The sequence below is a fragment of the Panthera pardus genome, unplaced genomic scaffold, assembly GCF_024362965.1.
Source record: "Panthera pardus isolate Hobbes unplaced genomic scaffold, ASM2436296v1 HiC_scaffold_27, whole genome shotgun sequence".
NCBI classification, from domain to species: domain Eukaryota; kingdom Metazoa; phylum Chordata; class Mammalia; order Carnivora; family Felidae; genus Panthera; species Panthera pardus.
The window spans coordinates 95,746,194-95,764,366 of record NW_026526843.1 but is presented as its reverse complement, the minus strand read 5'-3'; positions in this window follow the sequence as shown (position 1 = coordinate 95,764,366).

Below are 18,173 nucleotides of genomic sequence, written 5' to 3'. Positions count from 1 at the left end.
TTTGACACTTTCAAGGTTTCAGTATTACAGAAATGTTAAACATATTAATCCATAATATCACTATGGCATCAAGCCACTGACTGTGGAAATTTTCATTTATTCATGCTTAAAAAAATCTTGTTGCACAGTCCTACTCCCGTACCTCACTATTTGCAATTATTTTCCATAATTCTGTGTTTATCTATTCATTTTGATATTTCATTCCTTTAAATGTACACATTAACATTTAGACTATTCACCTTTTACAAAACAGAATAGCTTTTAAAAGAACAATAGGACAGATGTTATTTCATTTCTTTAGTGACATTTCCATGTGGCTTTGAATATTGCTTGTTGGTCTGAATTTTTCTTCAGTTTCTTACAAGTATGAAAACACCTATTTCCCAGGCTTACATATTTTGTAAGAAACAAAAATTACTAATTTATGAAATCTTGTATACTATAATATCAAGAGACTTTATGTACTATAATGTTTTCTGTGCTTCTACTACATTTTTGTGTGCTTTAAAATGGGCATTAAAGTGCTTTATTTCTGTTATAGCACTTAATTAGGTATTTATTTACATGTCAATCTCATATCTTTTATGCTTGAGACTATGCTTGATCTTAGAACCTACTCTTACAGGTTCTTAATAATTTATATTGTAGTTAGTAAATATATGATTATTTTATTTTGTGCTAAATAGTTTTCTTTGTAACCCTCATGTTAGGTTTTACCATTATAGGTATTATGGTTCTGAGGGATATATATTTACTTATTTTATAATGTCCCCTTGATTTCTAGATTCAAAATATTTTTATCCAAAAAAATTACGGAATTATTAAGCATCTCTCCATAATCTATTGTATTGGGTTGACCCACAATGGATATTTTATTTATTTATTTATTTATTTATTTATTTATTTATTTATTACTTAATTAATTTATTTATTTATAAGTTTTTAAATGTTTTTATTTACTTTGAGAGAGAGAAAGAGAGAGAAACAATGAGTGGGGGAGGGGCAGAGAGAGAGAAACAGACAGACAGAAAGACATAGAATCCAAAGCAGGCTCCAGGCTCTGAGCTGTCAGCACAGAGCCCAACACAGGGCTTGAACTTGTGAACCATGAGATCATGACTTGGGCTGAGGTCGGACGCTCAACCGACTGAACCACCCAGGTGCCCCCTACAATGGGTATTTTAATTCATGCAATAAAATACATTTTTGGTTGTAACAAAATATCTAGGTCGGATATATTTTTTAAGTAGGCTCCATGCCCAACGTGGGGATTGAACTCTTGACCCCAATATCAAGAGGTGCATGCTCTACCAACTGAACCAGCCAGGAGCCCCTATAATGAAAAAATCCAGGATGTTAGCCTTCTAGCAGGGAAAAACGGTTACAACTTGTGTATTTTTAGATATTTTGTTGTTTATGAATTATTACCATTTTCCTTGAGTTTAAGGGCCTTAAAAAGAGATAAATTATGCCAAATACTTTTTTTGAGATGTCATTTATTTAATATCCTAAATGAGAAGAGACCTGAAACTTCTCACAGTGTGAAACACAAATTTATGTGCATTATAATCTCTCATAACTCCTGGAAGAAGATAACACTGTTATGCATTTGTAAGTGTCTAGAGGGGTAGTGCAACAATAACTTTAATTTTTTTTAATGTTTATATATTTTTGAGAGAGAGAGAGTATGTGAGCAGGGAAGGGGCAGAGAGAGAGGGAGACACAGAATCTGAAGCAGGCTCCAGGCTGAGCTGTCAGCTCAAACCCCGATGTGGGGCTCAAACCCATGAACCGTGGGATCATGACCCAAGCCAAAGTCAGACGTTTAAACAACTGAGCCACCCAGGCATCCCTAACAATATCTTTAAAGTCAATGTGAGTGGATTGAAAAAATATTACATGCTTTGTGAACACTGTATTCACTGATGTCAATGTAAGTATAGTCACTAGACTAAATGTGCTTAAAATTTGATTTAGGAAAAGAGAACTAGAAGATTTAACTACATAGAGTCCAAATGTGGTTCAAAAATATGTCCTTATTTCTTTTTGTTAAAAATCTAGAGATTAGTATAATGTTTAAATTTAGTGTCTTCTTCCAACTACTTTGGAATGCCAACTTTGTCATAATTCAAGCAACCATATTTGGGTAGGTCTCTTCCTAGACTTTCTATTATATTCCATTTTTCTGTTTTTCTACCTTTATATGAATAACACACTGTCTTTATCACTGTAACGGTCAATTAAACCTATATCTGATAGTGTTAGGGTGCTAGCTTTACTATTATCCTTTAAAATTTTCTTAGCTACATTTTCCCTTGCATTTTCATATATATTTTATAAGATGATTATGAACTTACACACAGCCACACATACTCACTTATATATGCTGTCATGATTTTGACTGGGATCGTATTGAATTTACAGACCAATTTTTAGGGAGAATTACATCTGTACCGTAGTAAGTCTTCTAATTCACAAAGGGGATATACCCCTCCATTTATCTAGCTTTTCCTTGATTATCCTGACTACTGCTTTATATTTTTCATTGTATAGATGGTACACAAAATTTGTTTAACTTATAAGTATTGACTTTTGTTTCTACTACACATGGTATCCTTTTAAAAATTATTTTTTATTTTTTGTTACTGTCATATAAAATACAATTACTGTATATTGACATTGTATTCAGTAACCTTATGAAGTTCACTAATTAATATAAAATATTTTTAGACTATTTTAAATTATCTGCATTCATAGTTATATTATCTGCAGGTAATGATTCTTTTGTTTTTTCCTTTCTATTTATGAAATATTTTCTCTATATACTGAGTAGAATATAAAATAGATAACATAGAAAATATCTAAAATATATTCTCGTCTTGATTTTCTTCAAGGTAGATTTTTCAACTTATCTTTTTTACGTATGATGTGCACTTAATTTTTTTGTTAATTTATTTGAATATAAGAAAATTTTCTTTATTCTGGTTCGCTATTAGTTTATAGATTAATGTTCAATTTGTTGGTATTATTTAGACTTTTGCAGTTATGGTCATGAGAAAAATTGGTCTCTTTTCTTTCAATATCTTTAACAGGTTTTGATATCTAGGTTATGTAAGCCTCATAAAATGAGTTGAAATGTGATCCCCTCTCCTACTTTTGGATAATCTGGATGAGTTTGGATACTTTGGTATTATGTTTTTCCAAACATATTTGAGAGGATTAACCAGTGAAGTCATATAGGTGAGAGTTTATTTGTGTGTGCATGTGTGTGCAAAAGTCTCTGATTAAAATAATAGATATAACACTGCTTTGGTTATATTTTCTTTTCTTGTGCCAGTCTTAGTAAATTGTGTGTTTCTGGGAATATTTCCTTGTGCAAATTTTCATACTTATTAACATAAATATGCTCCTAAGATATTCTTATTTTACTTTTTAAATCTTTAAAATCTTCTTTTATGCTCTCTTTTTATTCTTGATATTGGTTATTTGTCCCTTTTACTTTTTTTGTTTTCTTGTCAATATTTCCATTTTCTCTGACCTTGAGTTTTCTCTTTGACTTTGTTTTTCAATAATTTTACTGTAATATGCCTATTGTTTGGTTTTTATATTTACCCTATTTAGGGTGTAGAATTTCTTGAACTTGTGTTTTGATATTATTGATCCATTTTGGAGAAAACTCAGCCATTATCTTTTGCAAGACTACCCTACACTTTCCTTTATTTCTCATGGTACTAAAAGCCTTATATTAATCATTTTCACTGTGCCTCGTACGTCTCTTATGCTCTTTTCTATATTTTTCATTGTTTATGCTTTCTGTATTTCAGCCTAAATATTTGTCAGATAATTTCAATAACTGTGTTATCTGCTAGAAGTTTTTTAATGTTTATTTATTTATTTATTTTGAGAGAGAGAGACAGCAAGCAGGGGAGGAACAGAGAGAGAGAGAGAGAGAGAGAGAGAGAGAGAGAGAGAATCCTAAGCACGAACCATGAGATCATGACCTGAGTGGAAATCAAGAGTCAGACACTTAACCAACTGAGCCACCCAGGCAGCCCTCTGTTAGTTGTTTTCTATTGTCTGTTTTATTTTTATTTTGGTCTTTTTTATTTTAGTATACTGGAAATTTTTCTAATAAATTCTACGCATTGTGGTAAGTCTAAGTCTTTACATAATGATATTTTCCTCTAGAGTGGCTTTACTCCACCATATCCTGATAAACTAAGTATAGGATGATCTTAATTTGAACAGGGACTCAGAAGACTAAAATTGGATTGCAGTTTCTGATAGGCTTATTCTACTTTTAGCTCTCAACTGTCCCTCAAGATTAGTATTCCTGCAGTTCCAACTAAAACCCTACGGGCATTTACAAGGACCCCTTCTTCCTTGGGGTGGTCTGAATACCATTTGTGCCTCTTCAACATGAAGAGATTATTGAAACCTCTACTACTTTTTTTTTTTTTTTAGCAGCTTTTAGCTTTGTTTCCCTGCCTTTTGACCCTAAAAAGCTTAATAATTAAACAATGTTTCAAGTGAAACTTAGTTTCACATTCTGCCCCTTCTTTCTCATAAGGGTTGCTGGTCTCTCAAGTCCTGGCAGCTTTGGCAGCGGCACACTTCAATTTTTGTCTCTCTTGCTTTTTCGATCTACTAAAAGCTCTTCTGGCTCTATTGCCTCAAAAAACGGGTACTTGAGTAGATTTGTACATTTGCAGCATCTTGCTCCATGCCAAGAATTAGCAAATGTTCCTTAAAACGTTCAGCTCACAGAATATCTGCCCACTTATATGCAGTTAACTTATTTCCAGGGATTTGGTTACTCAGTTTCTATAGGATTCAGTGGTAATCTGATGAGATGCCTTTGAAGGTACACATTTGAACATACCTCTTTTTAAAAAAAATCTGACTCTTTTAGTTGTTTTGTAGCAGAAATATTGGTTTTTCGCAAGCTATTCTATCACAGTCAGAAGCACAAGTCCCATTAAGACACCCTGGATTTTTTTTTTTTTTTTGACTGCCACTGCATCAGGTAATAGACATAGTGATTAAATTTACTTTTAAAGCCCTAGGAGGAATCAACATTGGAAGTAGGCACAGTCCCTGGTTTCTTCTTCTGGGAAGAGATCAGAGAAATAATGTCTGAATATGGTTAGAAAGCTCTTGCCAGTGTTCATAAACTTTCTATCCCAGCAGGGCTTTTTAGTTGCCCTTATTGCACCCCAGGCAGCAGCACTAGTGATCCCAATGATTTGGACCATTCCTTAGCTGTAAATCAAATTTACAAATTTAATTTACAGCTGTAAATTAAAATTTTCCCAAGGTATCTTAATCCGTTTTGAATGCTATAACAAAATACCAAAGACTGGGTAGCTTATTTCCCACAGTTCCAGGGGCTAGAAGTCCAATATCAGGCTGTCAACATGGTTGGGTGAAAGCCCTCTTCCAGGTCACAAAATTTTTGTATCTTCACATGATGGCGGGGGCTAGGAAGCTCTGTGAACCCTCTTTTATAAGAGCACAAATTCTATTTAAGAGAGCTCCACCTTCATGACCTAAGTACAACCCAAAAGCCCTACCTCTAATATTATCACACTGGACATTATGATTTCAACATATGAAGTTTAGGGGGACACAAATATTTAGATCATAGCACAAGGAAATGAGAGGTAGCAGCAGGGGAAGAATTTTTAAGATTATTTTCTCTAATCTTGTTCTTGTACTGTCAACCTCAGCTCCTTGCTAACTCAGGCTGCAGGCACACCTCCCCTCAAACTTTACTCCCACACACTCACTTATGGCAAAAGGATCTTTAGTCTCCTTAGTGGTTTCTCATGAAATTATGTTAGTTCTTTTTTAAAATTTTTATTTATTTATTGTTTTTTTAAATTATTTTTAATATGAAATTTATTGTCAAATTGTTTTCCATACAACACCCAGTGCTCATCCCAACAGACGCCCTCCTCAATGCCCATCACCCACTTTCCCCTCCCTCCTACTCCCCATTAACCCTCAATTTATTCTCATTTTTTAAGAGTCTCTTATGGTTTGGCTCCCTCCCTCTCTAACTTTTTTTTTCTTCCCCTGCCCCATGGTCTTCTGTTAAGTTTTTTGGCGATGTAACCGGCATCTTTAAACATCTTGGCAAGAAGTTGAAACTTGTGTGCAATAATTTCCTTTCGTCTCTTTCCTCTCCCATGGCTCTACTAAAGCAATGCTCCTCGTTGTGATAGGAAAAAATGATTCTCCAACAATGTCCATGCCCTAATCCCCAGAACCTGTGAATATGTTATTTTATAAGGAAAAAGGAACTTAAAAGATGTAGTTAAGGTTACCAATTGGTGACAGGAAGGTAGAGAGAATATTTGAGATTATGCAAGTAGACCAAATCTAACTACTTGAGTCTTTAAATGCATATAACCTTCCCCAGCTGGAGGCAGAATTGATGCAGCAGAAGAATGAGTCAGAAAGACTTGAAGCAAGAAAAGGAGTTGACTATGGTTTCTCATTTGAAGATGGGAGAGGCAACATGATGGATGGCCATTAAGTTAAGTGACCCCAGCTGACAGCCAGCAAGAAAATAGGAACTTGGCCCAGAACCAAGAGAAACTTAATTCTGCCAACAAGTTACATGAACTTTGAAGAAGATTCTTCCCTAGAGCCTTCAGAAAAGAGCTTAAGCCAGCCAATTCCTTGATGGAAATTTAAGCAGAAGTAAGCCTTCTGGAAACTTAAGCAGAAGTAAGCCTACCATGAAGTGGGGTCACTGAGTGCAACAGTCAAGAAAGAGTTCTCAAGATGTTTTATGGTGCAAAATGGTGCTTTTATTATAGCACAGGGACAGGACACATGGGCAGAAAGAGCTGCATTTTTTATTGTAAGGAGCAACTGATTACATACGTTTAAGTTTTTGTGGGGAAGGGTAGAGAAAATGTAAATTTCTAAAGAGATTTCTGCATGTTAAAGAATTATAGAATCCTGGAGGTCTGGCTATTGTCAAGATAAGGTTGCTTTTAGACTCTAGTAAAACCTTAACATTAAGGCATCCATGAGTTCCTTGAGGAATGTCAAACTCTTCATGTCTCAGGTATTTATCACTGGGCTGCAAGTTGTGAGAAAATTTAATTTTATCTACATTTCTCTTGCCTTTGTTCTCTTCATCATATGACTTATGATCTATAGAAACTGTGAGACAATAAATATGTGTTGTGTGGAGCTATTAAATTTGTGGTAATTTGTGCTAGCAGTCATGGAAAACTCATACACTCCTATGCAGCTCACTCCTAGCATTCCCCACATTCAATCAAGCAACCTACAGATTCAATGCAATCCCTATCAAAATTGCAGTTATGTTTTTTTGCAAAAAAGAAAAAACCATTCTAATATTCATATGGGATCTTAAAGGACCCTAAATAGCAAAAATGATCTTGAAAAAAAATGAGCAAAGCTAGAGGTCTCACACTTCCTGATTTCAATATTTATTACAACACTTTGGTAATCAAAAACACTGTAATATAGGCATAAAGACAGACATATAAGCCAATAGAACAGGATGAAGAGCCCTCACATGTACAATCAAGTAACTTTTTACCAAGTTGCCATGAATTTAAAATGGGGAAAAAGATGGTCTTTGCAATAAATGGTATTGGTAAGACTGAATATCCACATAGAAACAAATAAAATTGAGCATTTATACCATATAAAAAAATGACTCAAAATGGATCAACAATCTAAATGTAAGACCTAAAACTATAAAACACTTAGAAGAAAACATAGGGGGAACGCTTTATGACATTGGATTTGGCAATGATTTATTGTATATGACACCAAAAGCACAGGCAAGGAAAGGAAAAATAAAATGGACTGTGATATCACACCAAAATTAGAACTTCTGTGCATAAAAGGATACAACAGAGTAAAAAGGCAACCTATATAATGAAAAGAAATCTGCAAATCACACATATGAAAATGATTAATATTCAAAATATTAAAATAACTCCTATAATTCAATAACAATAACAACAAAAAATAACCTGATTAACAATATGGCAAAGGACTTAAATAGATACTTCTTCAAAGAAGATAAATGTGCAGTGAGCACATGAAAACATGCTCAACATCACTAATAATTAGGAAAGTGCAATTCAAGATTGCAATGAGATACCATCTTATACTCATCAGGAGAGCTACTATCAGAAAATAATAATAAATAAAAGAAGGAAGAAAGAAAACAACAAGTGTTGGTAAGGATGTGGAATAATTTGAATTCTTGCGCACTGTCAGTGGGAACGTAAAATGGTATAGTTTCTGTAGAAAACAGTATGGTGCTTCCTCAAAAAATTTGAAAAACAGAATTACCATATGATCCACTAATTCCATTTCTGGCTATATACCCAAAATAATTAAAAGCAGGGTCTTCAGATATTTGTACACCTATGTTCATAGCAGCATTAGTCACAACAGCTATTCACAAAAGCAGCCCAATTGTCCATCAACAGATGAATGGATAATCAAAATGTGGTATATACATACTATGGTATATTATTCAGCCTTAGAAAACAGGAAATTCTGCAATATTTCACAATATGGATGAACCTTGAGGACATCACGCTAAGTGAAATAAGCCAGCAATGCTCATACAGTAAGGGAGAAGAGATATTTGTATTAAGAGAGGAAGATTACCTGGATAGTGAATAATTTTATAAATTAGTATGAGTGTTTTTGTTCATAAATCTTTTTGTATTTTTTAAAAATGTTTTCCACACACAACCTTATTAAGCAGAGGAATTTTATAATGAGTTGTTAGAAAATGAAGATTCTGTTATGCCTTCATTAAGCAATATACACAATGCATTATATAGTTTTGACTAGAGCAAAAACAGTTAAATACAAGATTGTTAGGTAAATTTTCACAAATAAGTATGCACAAGATGTAGGAAAAGACTTCAGTGTGAATCAGGAAATCAGGAAGTGCAGATCCAATAAGTTATCATATATTAGTTATGACAGTTTTATGTGTCAACTTGCCTAAACTGTAGTGCATGGTTCAAACGCTAACCTAGATATTGCAGTGAAGGTATTTTGTAGATGTGCTGATGATGTGGTGGATGATGTGTGATCTACAATCAGTAGATTTTAAGTAAAGTAGATTATTCTCAGTATTGTTAAGTGGGTTTCATCCAATCACTAAACATACTGTAAAAGCAAAACCAAAGTTTCCCTGAAGAAAAAGAAATTCTGCCTCAAACAGCAGCATCAACTCCTGCTTGAGAGTTTCCAGCCTACAGGCTTGCCCTAAGATTTTCAGACTTGCAGAGTGCACAACTGCCAGCCAATTCCCTGAAATAAATTGATCTGTCTATACCCATATCACTATCAAGATATACATAACATATATATATATATATATATATATATATATATATATATATATCTTTCCAAATGGCTCTATTTGCTTCTGTTTCTCTGGAGAACCCTGAATGATACAGATTTTGGTACCAAGAGTGGTTCTAAAGGAACATAATCTTTAGAATAAGTTTAAGGAATTGATTTAGGATTTCTAAAATTGGTTCTGTAATCTAATGATTTACACTAATCACTCACTAGTATTTCTAGTATTTCATTTTGCATCAGCAAAAATGTTGCTTCCTATCCTCAGAAGCTTATGCTCTGTTGGTTAAGGAGGAATGCTTAAACCGGGAGATACACCAATGATTTCATTGGAGTGGAAGTTAAGACTGCTACCCAACCAGTGTGGACTCCTTATGTCTTTGAATTGATGGGCTAAGAAAAACATTACTATACTAGTTGGGTTAATTTATTCTGATTAGCAAGGGGAAATTGATTTGCTTCCACATGATAGAAGTAAAGAGTATGTCTGGAATATAGGAGATCTCTTAGGGTATCTCTTAGAACTATCATGTCCTGTGATTATAATCAATAGAAAACTACAAAAACCCTAATCAACGAAGACTACTAATGACCCAGACACTTCATCAATGAAGGTTTGGGGCACCCCATTAGGCAAAGAAGCATTACCAGCTGAGAGACTTGCGGAGGACAAAGGAAATACAGAATGGGTAGTGAAAGAAAATAGTTGTAAATACCAGCTATGATCATGTGACTGGCTGAGGAAACGAAGACTATAACTGTTATGAGTATTTCTTCCTTATTTTGTTGTAAATGTGTTTGCATGTACACATAATATATGTAACAAATACTTTTTATCTTCCCTTTCTTAACTACTTATCTATCATAAAATGTATTCATAATAGTAAAGTTTACACAATAGCATTTAAATTATAGAATAACACAGAAAAGAATAAACATCTCCTAAGGATTTCAAATCCCCTTCTGGGGAAAGAGTTACACATTCTTGTTTGTGCACAAGACGCTTGTCTCATGTTAGATGGAATTATGGCATTTATATTGTCTTTGTTTAAAAATTAAATATGGTTAAGAAGATGTATATGAGTGCCAAGTTGACAAGGGATAGTCTGTGATGGTTAGTTTTATGCATCAATTTGCCTAGGCTACAGTAAGTGGTTATTCAAACACTACCCAATTGTGAAGGTATTTTTATAGTTGTGGTTAACATCTATAATCAGTTGACTTTAAGCAAAAGATATTGTTCTTATAATGTGGTATGACCTCATCCAATTAAGTGGAAGTCCTTAAAAGCAAAACTAAGTTTTCTGTAAGGAAGAAAAAAGTCTCAAAACTACAGCATCAATTCCTACCTGAGAGTTTCCAGTCTGCCAGCCTGACCTACAGATTTCAGAGTTGCACATCACCACAATTATGTATTTCAACATCTTGACATTTTTCTCTCTTCTACACACACACACACACACACACTGGTTTTGTTTGTGGGGAGAACCCTAACTAATACACTAGTCATGAATGTTTTTTTATATTACTACATCAGTCACCTATTAATCTAGTGTGTTGTGTAGAATTTTTTTCTGGCATCTGGCTATTAACCTAACAGTCGAGCACAAAGAAAATGCTCACAAGGCTTGAACTTTGTGGAGGATTGTATTTCCCCTTAAACAAAACATTCCTCTTTTATGTTATTCTTGTTTCAAAATTAAAAGGAGTGTAACATTTTTAGATAAAGGATACTTATGACTTAAAAATCATGGATAGAGCTCTTGCATTGTGAAAGTCCTCAACTCTCCTAACTTCACTGCTTTTGGAGTAAGCATAATATAGACATGGGTATAACAACATTTTTAGATTGACAAGTCAGAAGACAGCATATATTTCTAAATGAAGTATTGAAGAAATTATCAGCACAGTATCAAAATTGAAGAAGAAAAAAATATTACCCTTCAACTTACTATGTTCATAGAGTTATATTATTTTTGCTTTTCATGTAATTATTTTGTAACCTCCAAACACTGAACACACATCTGTCTCCTGATATACTTAGCTAAAATTTAAGTATTAAATAAAAAAATAAATATACACATAGATAAAAATCATTCCTCATCTCCACTATAACCTCCTTGTACCAAATCCCAGACATAATCACAACCAATTGCTTCATAAAAATCTTTAAACGCTTAATTTGAAGGCTGCAACAATACCAAAGATAATTTTGAAAAATGAAAATCACTTATGATCCCACAAGGTAAACATAGTTTTCATCTTTGCATTTAAGCTTTAAGTTTTTCTATGTACCTAGATATTCTGCATAACTTCAGTCATGTTATATGTGATATATGTTATATATATGCATGCATATGGAAATATATAATATAAATATATATAATATTTTTATGTGTCTACATACTCCATAGTTGTTATATAAAGGCTGAATAAAACAGGATTAGACAGGACTTGAGAGTATGGGTCACATTCAAGAAAGGAGAGAGAGTTACCCCACACAAAATCATTTTCCTGGATCTTTTGACTAAAATCTGTAATGTTTATGTGACATAATGTGGTAAATCAAATGCCTATTAATGGTTGATTCCAATTTAATGCAATTTAGATTATGCTGTATCATAGGTAAGAAGAGCTTATCAGAAAGCTAAATACAATATGTTAGAAACAAACAAATCTGAGGTGGTCAGTCCAAGACTAATCTTGTTTTCTAGGGAGACCTCAGTGATTTAGGCTTTTTCGATAATTCTGTCTTTTATCCTTTTTCACATGGCACCCATCATAAGATGGCTGCAAGAATCCCACCACCATGTATAATACCAGACGAAAGGTTGTCAACTATTTCTTCAGAGATTTCCATATTTCCATATTCATAACTTGTGTGTTATGTGTTTCACATGCAGATATAAACTAAGTAATCATAGCTCTAGTAACACATGTATCTGAAAAGCTTATACATGTATGTATGTGCTTATGTATACATATATGTAATTTAAGTAAAAATTAAGTAATTATTGCTCAAGTAACACATTTATATGAAAAGATATAATTGAAGGAGAGCCCTCAAGGAAGTTGACAAGAAAGTAGAAGTGGTCAAATTAGTCTAGGAAGCCAATTACCACATTCAGTATAAGTCTTTGATGATAGCAGCCCTGCGAATTCCAGTAGATTGGAGAATTTGCATACCCTTGGAGCACCAGAAGTGATGCTGAGTTGCTTAGACTTGTGGATTAAGTGAAGATGTCGATAAGTGAGACTTTTGAAAGCTACTGAGACTGTGTTCCATCAGAAGCATTTGCATTAAAGTTGCTGTTATGTTGTAAGGACAATTAAACGGGGGCTATTTGGGATAACCTTAACGAAGACCAATCAAAAATAACTAGCTAATAATCAGTTATAGTAATTCAGATATAGGCTAATATAATTCAGAACAAGGCAATGACAAGGAAGAAAGAAAGAGACAGAATTAAGAAGAACATCAAGGAAAGAATTTTTCAACTTTTAACAACTTGCATATAGGGAACACATTAAAAACATAAGAAAAAAAATGACTTGAAGATATCCAGCCTTGATTACCTGGAAAAAAGTCACACTCCTAAACAAAAATATACCAGTATTTATATTTGCAATTTTCTTCAGAAATCTATCTCTTAAATGTAAAGGATAGGGGCGCCTGGGTGGCTCAGTCGGTTGAGCGTCTGACTTCAGCTCAGGTCATGATCTCACTGACTGTGAGTTCGAGTCCCGCGCCAGGCTCTGTGCTGACAGCTCAGAGCTTGGAGCCTTTTTCATATTCTGTGTCTCCCTCTCTCTCTGCCCCTTCACCACTCATGCTCTGTCTCTGTCTCTACCTCTGTCAAAAATAAATAAACATTAATTTTTTTAAACAAAAATATAAAGGATAAATAGGCATTATCTGGATACATGGTCTAGAGACTATACATTTAATACATTTTACATTTAAAATCATGTTCAAACCTTTATTAAAAGTTAATGAATCTCTACTCCTTTATACTACTTTCAGCTTTCTCTAGATAGTAAGATGTATCTTGCCAGCTATTTTATTCTTTGTTGTTAGAATAAGGCAACCACATCTGGAAGTCTCAACATGCCAGGCTTGTAGGTTTTAAGACATTCAGATTTCTAAGTGTCAAAGCCATCGTTCCTAGTTTCTTTACTGAAAATAGCATCGTGGTGAACTATTTCAAACGTCTAATTGATGATTTTTCCTGTTGTTTGGACAAGAATGTTTTCTGCAATAAGTGAATTCTTCTAAAAGCCCACAAGAGAAGTAATCCCACTTTGACATGTTCATTTATTCCATGAGTGATTTGCCAGTGAATTGAGGGAATTCTACAGAATCATTTTTAAAACTGTTGTATAAAAACGTTCCTTTGTGTAGATTATCACATATCTTCCAACAGTTATTGGATACTTGGGAAATGGGAGAGGATGCTGTTTTGTCACTATTTAAGTCTCTTTGAAGTTTAAAGTTAAAAATATGGTTGTTTACTTGGGAATGGATAAATAATTACCTTTTGGCCAAAAACAAAAAAACAAAAACACTGTTAAAAATGATAAGAAATTTCAAATATATTCAAAATTTCTTCTTTTTGTTTAAACTTTTTACATTTGGATTTTTGAAAAAGTGAAATTTTCTCTCTGGAGGTGATATTTTTTAAGCTGTAACTCCTAAATAGTGTTTTATGTAATGCCTAACTAATACAAATAAGGTTATCAGAAATAGATCAGGTGGAAATTTCCTGGGCCATGTGAAAAAATTTATTAATACCCATCTTAAAGCAGCAAGGAGTATTCAATAAAATGAGAATAGCAATCACCCAGAAAGGACAGGTGTAATCACACATGAACTATACAGTTCCATCGTTGAAATATGGCAGCCTTAAAAAACCCAAATGGAATTCCATTTAAACAAAATGGATTTTTATATTATACTATATTGTTTCAAAATTTATATATTTTCTCCTTAATCCATAGGTTTTAGGATAGCTATTCATTATTTTCCAGTAGGGGAAAATTATTTTCAGAGGACCATGCAATTTTTTTTGATTCTTTGCTTCTGACATCTGATTTTTTATGGTCTGAGAATATGGCCTATAAAAATATGTTCGGGAGAATATATTCTTTTTTTTTTTTTTGCAGTGAAGCTCAAAATTGGTATTTGTAACTTTTACACAAATGAAATAGACTAATATATTCTCTCTTATGTATGATAAAAACTTACTTTCTTACAGAGGGTAATCCTGTCTCTTCACTCTCTCTCTTGCTCATAAAAAAAAATGTTATTGTATTGCTTAAATCCAAAGAAACTATACTTTTGGGGCGGGCTTAAACAAGTGTATCAAAATATTTTAGGGGCATCTGGGCGGCTCAGTCGGTTGAGTATCTGACTTCAGCTCAGGGCATGATCTCACGGTACATGGGTTTGAGCTCCGCAACGGGCTCTGTGATGACAGCTTCGGGTTCTGTATCCCTCTCCCTGGCTCTCCCCTAGTCACACTCTGTCTTCTCCATCTCTCAAAAATAAATAAACATTAAACAATTTAAAAAAGCAAATAAAAATTGAAAAATAAAATATTTCACTATGATGTTTTTGGAATTTGGGTATTATCTAGGAGTTTTTGCTTTATGTATTTTACTGCTTTTTTTTGTTTGGTGCATAAAATTGTGGCAGTTTTATATACTCCGCTGATTATTGTGTTATTGTAAAACTGTGTATTAATTTTATATTTATATTATAACAAATTACTACAACTCAGTGGCTTAACATGATGCACACTTAATAACTTAAAGTTTTGTAGATTAAAAATGTGACATTGATTTCATTGGATTTAAATCCACTGCATTCCTTCCTGAATGCTTTAAGGAAAAATCAGTATCTTTGACACTTTCAGCTTCTAGTGGCCACCCACATTGCTTGATTAATGGCCCTCTTTTTTTATATTCAAAGCCAGTAACATTTTAACTCTGAATCTTCTTGTCATCACATCTCCCTCTGACCACATCCAGAAAAGGTTCTCTGCTTTTAAAAACTCATGTGATTAGGCTGATCATCCCAGATAATCCAAAATAATCTCTCCTTCTCCGGATCCTTAATCTCAGTTACATTTCCAAAGTCTCTCTTTCAGTTCTAATTAATATATTCACAAATTACAAGGACTGGAGCATCTACATCTTGGAGTGGGGGAATATTGTTTTTTGTCATAATTAATGATTTTGGTTCTGGTACTGAATGCTGCCTTTTATCACATAAATATTGCCTCTTTTTATTGATTTTTGTTCATAATTGGTGAATCATTTCTTATTTCTTCTTTTTTCAACATATTTGTATTATCTTTCAAAAGTTATGTTTTGGGGACTAAATATTTGCCCAAATATTTTTTCACTTTAATTTCTGGCATTTAGGATGAATTAGTCTATGCTAATTATTATGATAATTGATATAATTGACTTTATTTCTTTCATTTTATTTTAGGTAAACCATCTATTATTTTTTTTAATTATTAATACATGAGAAGGGCAGTCAATTCCTAAGTGTCCTTACTAGGATCAATTTAGTTTGTTAGGATAAATAACTTTAGGCGCTGCCTGTATTTCGATGATGACGTGGTTTCTTCAAGGATTGCATGTAGCAATTTACACTACCTCAAGGTCTGTACACTGCTATTCTGGGTCTCTGGAATAGCTGGGAAGTTGTACTCTTTTGGCCCCAGGCTTAAAAGGAAAAATACTAATTATTACAAAACATTAACTTTAATTAAGACCTATTGTCTTTTGTAGAAAACTTTCAACAAATGCATCTGAAATTTACTACAAATATTACCAAGAAGCACATTTTGTTAAAACCTTCCAACCAAAGAGCCGAGTGCAAGAACAGATAAAGAACATATATTCAAAAATATTGTTAATTTATTTTGAAAAATTTTTAATGTTTATTATTTTTGAAGGAGAGAGACAGAGACAGAGCACGAGTGGGAGAGGGGGAGAGAGAGAGGGAGACACAGTATCTGAAGCAGGCTCCAGGCTCCGAGCTGTCAGCACAGAGACAGACATGGGGCTTGAACTCAGGAATCGTGAGATCATGACCTGAGCCAAGTCAGACGCTTAACCAACTGAGCCACCCAGGTGTTCCAAAATATTTTTTAATTTAGGAAATGTGAAAAATACCATGGATTTAGATCACCATATACTCAAATCCCCTTTCTACATTCACTCTTCAGCCAACCAAAATCATGTTTCCATCCCAACATCTTTTGCTAAGTACAACGGACATTTGTCTGTGCTTATATTAAATAATTTTACTTCATTTTGTTTATTTTAATTTAATATAAATTTTTAAATTCACATCCAAATTAGTTACCATATAGTGCAACGATGATTTCAGGAGTAGATTCCTTAATGCCCCTTACCCATTTAGCCCATACCCCCCTCCCACAACCCCTCCAGTAACCCTCTATTTGTTCTCCATATTTAAGAGTCTCTTGTGTTTTGTCCCCTCTCTGTTTTTATATTATTTTTGTTTCCCTTCCCTTATGTTCATCTGTTTTGTCTCTTGAAGTCCTCATATGAGTGAAGTCATATGATATTGTCTTTCTTTGAATGACTAATTTCGCTTAGCATAATACCCTCCAGTTCCATCCACGTAGTTGCAAATGGCAAGATTTCATTCTTTTTGGTTGCTGAGTAATACTCCATTGTGTGTGTGTGTGTGTGTGTGTGTGTGTGTGTATACCTATATGTATATATATGCCACATCTTCTTTATCCATTCATCCATCAATGGACATTTATTTGGGCTCTTTCCATACTTTGGCTATTGTAGATAGTGCTGCTATAAACATTGGGGTACATATGTCACTTCGAAACAACACACCTCTATCCCTTGGATAAATACCTAGTAGTGCAAGTGCTGGGTTGTAGGGTAATTCTATTTTTAATTTTTTGAGGAACCTCCATACTGTTTTCCAGAATGGCTGCACCAGCTTGCATTCCCATTGCTTCATTTTAAATTAATTCTACCTTCATTTTTTTTTTTCAAAAGAATAAACCTTTACTGCATGACAGAAGGTAGGAGGAAGGAAGATTTATTTGCTTTTCCGGGTTTTGATTTTCCTCAGATACAACTCTAGCTCTTTGCGCTCTATCACTAGCCACCTACTTAGCCACACTGGACTGGTCTTTAAGCGACGCATGCAAGAAGCTTGCCGTGATGGAATTGCTTCTCCAGAAGACTGCTCATTTTGGCACTCTTTTACCTTTCATCAAATTTCTTCTGAATTTTCTTTGATCGTTTTTTGTTTAGAATCTATTCCTCCTTGGGAGTGAGCTTGGCCCCCTTCTTGCTTTGATGTAAATACACCTTGTGTAATAATGACCATAATCAACTAATATATCCATCACCTCACATAGTTCTATTTTGCATGTGTGATAAGAGCACTTAAAATCTATTTTCCTAGCAAATTTCAATGATACATTATTGGTTATGGTTACTCTGTATTCTTTTATAGTTCCTTTCTATGGTTACTCTTTATATATTAACATTCTTTAGACATATCACTAGGTCTATTTCTTACTCTATATATTTTCTTTGGCTAATCTTACTTTCTCTCACCTTTACAAAACTAGATTTATCCTGACTTGGTGATTATCTGGATATAACGATTGAGGAAAGACAGGAATATGAAACGAAATTTATGGTCCTTGATTGGGCAATTTAATGAATTGCTATAAGAATGACAGCAGAAGAAACAGGTTTTGTAATAAAATAAT